We start from the raw sequence: 5,171 nt of genomic DNA on the forward strand, positions 1-5,171 counted from the left end.
TCTCTGTCCTGGCTGGTGCTCAGTGCTGCTACTCGACCGGCCTGATTGACAGTGCCAAATAAGGAATGCCTTTCATTGTCGGCCTGTTCAACTCAGTCAAAGCTGCTGTTGACTTGCGGGTGTAGAGCTTGGCAGAAGCCTCAGGCAGAGGCTCTCTTGGCCAGAGACAGAGTTAAAGTGCACACAAATGACTGCTGCCAGCCTGCTATGTACGTTTCTGGGGGTAGAGCAGAGTTAAGACAGCGAGACGTGCAGCTATCTTTTAGAGACTGTACTCGCTGCGTGGGACTCTAGCATGACCAGACTAGTGTGTTCCAGTCCCCCGCTTCCCCCAGCATGTGAGCAGGCGATAGATTTGTCCTCCGGGGTGGATCACTGATCAGACTACAACTGTTGCCAGTGCCCCAACATGGGAGGCAGGGGGTTCATACTGGGCTTCTGCTCCATAGTCCTGTCTGACTCACTGAGTGCGACTACAGTTCCTGAGGTTGCGATTGGGGAAATGGCGATTGGGCAAATGGCGCCTGACCGTGCGCCTTGCAACCTAAAGATCAATCACCACGAGTGCTGTGGTCACAGGGGCAGGTGCCTTGCTAAGGAAAATAACAAAAGGCAAGGCTCTACCCCAGATCCCTGTGGGACTCTTCCTGCGCTGCGGTGACCTCCAGCAAACATGGTATTGGCAATGCTGGTGATTATTGACTCACCAGGCGACGCACTTCACTTCATCATTGATGTATTTATTTGTCTGAGACAGTCACACGCTCTCCATAGCGCAGCTGTACTTGGTGCTGCAGCTCCTCATAGCATGCTCATGGTGTTCGGGCAATACGATACTAAAGTTATGTGACTAATGCATTTTAGTGTAGTGATGCGGACACCAGCACTTAAATGCTTTAGACTAATGCCTGATGCGTGGTACTTGGCAGGGCTGAACACAACGGAGCAATCAGATATTAAAGATACCTATTACCAACATCCCAAGCCTATATGCTGTGCGTTTGTGTATGTGGCCAGACTGGTATATGCAGAAGTGAAGCAAAGTAATGGAGGCCAGTGTGTTTAATATGAAAGTGTGTTCCTGCGCACAAGATCGGGGTATGGTTGTTTTCTGAACAGTAGAAGTGTACCAGGAGGGGGAAATCGAAGGAAGGAGCCCTACCCTAGTCTATGAAGTGAACAAGGAGGATGGAATTTGAATTATCTCTTTTTTTTCCGAGAGGGACTGCTGGGAAGTCTTCCCAGACACATGATAGATGGTGGAGTTGAAGGATGAGACTGCAGTCTCTATTGTTCAGTTACTTAATAGGGGAATGTAACAAGACTTAATATAACAAGATTGATCTTCGTAGTACCACAGCCCCCCCCCCCCATCCCAAAAAAATTGTGTAGACAATGAGACAGCTTGTTTGTAGCTGCTGTTGCAATTACTCTGTTCCCCGGCATTAAACATGCGGAATCCCCTACCAATTTGAACCGGCCATCTTTGTCCCTACCGCATGAACAAACCGCCATATTAACCCGGAAGTCCAAAACAAACGCAGAAAAATCGTTCATATGTATCATTCTAATTTTTAATTAGACTACGATATCTTCGGATGCTTTGTTAAAGTGTGACCGCGCCTCAAATACAAAAGTGAGGTATGAAAAAGTTGAAAATCGTGCCTGAGCCGCTATCAGCATACCACTCGGGGTTCCATGAGGCTGAGTCGAGCATTCTACTATGCGCGCCGCTATCCCACAATCCCCTGCGTTCTACGACCAAGAAACGTTATTGTCCATTTAAAAAGAGTTCATCGAGCCGCGCGCTCATTTTTTTTTCGCGGGTTCAAAACGCGCCACTCCTACCCATAAGGGTTTAGACAGAGAAAAAGACTAACAAAGGAAGTGAAAAGGATGTCAGACACAGCAGCCATGTTGGATTAAAAAGATACCGTTGTCACTTTATAAGCGGTTACACATATCTTCGAAAACAAAACAAAAAAAGTACTCCAAATGGAACATATCCGTATTTCACATGACTTGTCGCCTATAAGTCACACTTTTATTTCCTGACTGGGAAAAACAAAGGACGCGTTCACCTTCAAAGTAAAACATGAAGCTTAAAAGAGCTATAATTTCGTATATTCTATACAAAATGATTCATGTTACATTTTCTTTTGTTTGGGAATGTGCTTCATCTGAATTGATAAGTATACATGTTTCAAAATGGTAGACAAGTTTACTTGCAAACCTCGGCTGGTTCCCGTAGTCATTTGTTGTCTAGTCTTTCTTTTATTGCCATGGCGTAACATAGGTCTTTTGTCTCCATTTCGCTGGAACAGCTTCCGGTTCCTGCTTCGGTCCTTCTTAAGAGCGTCTGCGTCGGAGGTGGCCGCGTGAGGTTGCAGCTACCACTACAGAAGCATTCGGTGAAAATGGAGGGCGAGACAGACCGCGAGGTGGAGTGTACCGAAACCAACGGCAAACGCCCAGCTGACGACACCGAGGAAGAACAGGCCCCTAAAAAACCTCGCAGCACTGGCGAAAAGGTAGACGTGCGCCTAATGCTTCAAGTCCGGAATGCTGGAGCAGTGATTGGAAAAGGCGGCAAAAATATCACAGCGCTGCGAACAGACCACAAAGCCAGCATCTCCATCGCAGACAGCAACGGCCCCGAGCGTATTCTGAGCATCAGCGCCGATAAAGAAGCCGTTGGAGAAATCTTGAAGAAAGTCCTTCCCACGTTCAAAGATTTCGGCTATAATGCGCCGCCTCAGAAGCAGAAAGCAAGCGACATAGACTGTGAAGTGAGAATGTTGATTCATCAGAGCCTCGTGGGCGGCATTATTGGTGTGAAAGGAGCGAAAATCAAGGAGCTGAAAGAAAGTACCCAGACCAGTGTTATGGTATTCCGGGAATGTTGCCCCCATTCAACCGACCGAGTTGTTTTAATTGGTGGAAAAGCCGACAAGATTGTCGAGTGCGTCAAGGTAATCCTGGACGTTATATCGGAGAATCCGATTAAAGGGCGAGAGCAGCCATACGATCCCAATTTCTACGACGACTCCTACGATTATGGGGGCTTCACAATGATGTACGATGACCGCGGAGGGCGGTCCATGGGGTACCCGCCTCCGGGGAGAGGTGGCTATGACCGCATGCCACCGAGTCGTGGCGGCCGCTCCATGCCGCCGGCAAGGAGGGGTTACGATGAATACGACGAATATGACATGAATCCCCGCAGAGGGCCTCCTCCCGCCAGGTCACGGTGGTAGCAGAGCGATCTTTCCTCCGTCGCCATCTCTAACTGCCAGGGGTGGTGCGCCATGAGGACGGTGGTGAATGCGATACGACATACTATAAAGCTGGGCAGCCCTGGTGCATATGATACAATGGACGTGGTTTGTTTTTTTTGTGTCATCACAGCGCAAGTAACCATTCCAGATTTGTCTGTCTTTGTAAAGGTGAAACAAATGTGCCATGAATGTGGAGCCTCCGTTAACGCAGACGAAACACTAGAAGGGTCTGAACATCCGATTGTTACCACCATAGGCACACGGCCAGATAGACTTCCTGCAGAACGGTGCCAATCAGTATTCTGAAGAATTCTCTTGTTTTGTGTTCTTGACGATTTGAAGGGCATAGTCAAGGCTTCTAATGTGCATTGTGACTCTCAACACCGGGACACTACCTGCTGCAGTTGAGGCAATCTGGGAAAGGGGACTGTACATTAAGCAGTACTATACTAAGATCACTCCACTTTTAAACGTGTGGCGGTTTGCTTTGAAAAGAAAGTAGTTTTTTTATTCTAAAAATAAAACCATTTGAATGAAAGCCTTTCTTTGTAGTTCATTAATTTCATGCCTGACTGGGGGAGGGGGTCTGTAATGCCTATTGAAAAACGGCGGCAGTTAATCTAACCGCCTGATGTTCCCTGTAGTGTTTTCTTCTTAATTCTACTGATACCCGACTTGATTCTCCGATGAAAGTACCTTCGTATTTTACCTTTCCCTCAAAGTTTGCGCGCGTGGGTGGTGGCAGCAGTGAAGTGGGATGCGTGTTTATTGACTGTTTACTGTGAGTGGGATGGGCGAAATGCACTACACTAGTCTGTGAAGTACACCATTGTATGAGGCAGGTGAAAGAGAACCAGAGTTAACTGGTAAACTAGCATGGATTATCTACAATATCTTGCAGTACACAACTACTGCGAACTCGTAGCATTCCCCACCCTAGGACCTTAACAGTTCCCTCCTTGCCCTCAAGTTAAGGGTTGTGCATGTATTTAAGGGAAGGCGGGCAACACGCTCTACTGTAAAAGATGCGTGTTCTTGCATTCCTGCCCGACCTGCAAGATAGTGATTTGCTGACACCCACCCCCATTAAATTCAACATCTGCACGGCAAATGGCTGCTGTTCCCTCTCGTCGATGAAAGGTGGTCGTTGTCCCTAGATTGTTTTACAATGCTCCTGCTACATTTGGAAGTTTGCGCAGATGTTTTGGCCGTTAAACCCCCCCCCCCCCCCCCCCCCCATCTCTTTTAAATGAATATCTATTCTGGCCCGAAACGCTAGTCCACCTCAGATGCTTTGTCCATAGTGAGGGGTGCATTTCAAGCGGTTTTAAACCGGCAAACGCGCTTGAGCTCGCTAGGTGGTATGCCTTTTTGTGAGATTAGGATGAACCCAGTAGTGCCTGACCGCGGACATTGGCTCCTCGTGCGATATCATAACCCAATGTTCTCGTAGCTATTTTCAAGGTTGTATACAAACTGCAGCTCTACGCTTGCCATCCCTAAGTACTGGCGCCTGCATAATTCTCGTTCGGCATAGGCTTCATTTCTGGGTGGAACGTGCGAAGAAAAAACCTTTCCACTTGTAACAAACCGAGGGCATAGAAATGTCATGGTATTATCTAAGAAAGCCCCTGTCCCTCCTTAATTCCACATATGCATTGTGGGCCTCATTGAAGCCCCTCCTCCCTATACTGTCAACTAGATACCTGTGAAGTCTATCGCTTATCCTGGAAATTATTAGTTTTGGGATTTTTAAGGGCATGTTGGATTTGAAGCTTTGGGATTTTACCCTACGCGGACCAAAGTGAGACTCGAGTAGTGTACAAACGCAAAGCACAGAAGTGAATCTTTGTGTTGATGCTTACTGATTTTTTTTTTTTTTTTTTTATATTC

The 5,171-nt window shown here is 47.2% G+C and overlaps 1 pseudogene across 1 annotated transcript; it reads left to right on the plus strand.

Moving 5' to 3' along the window:
• The first annotated feature begins 2,308 nt into the window (after positions 1-2,308).
• On the plus strand, positions 2,309-3,816 carry LOC144799558 (heterogeneous nuclear ribonucleoprotein K pseudogene; annotated as a pseudogene). Its single transcript, XR_013603836.1, has one exon. The product of XR_013603836.1 is annotated as a heterogeneous nuclear ribonucleoprotein K pseudogene (transcript).
• Positions 3,817-5,171: the final 1,355 nt, after the last annotated feature.

This window comes from Lissotriton helveticus, chromosome 12 (assembly GCF_964261635.1).
Source record: "Lissotriton helveticus chromosome 12, aLisHel1.1, whole genome shotgun sequence".
Classification (NCBI taxonomy): domain Eukaryota; kingdom Metazoa; phylum Chordata; class Amphibia; order Caudata; family Salamandridae; genus Lissotriton; species Lissotriton helveticus.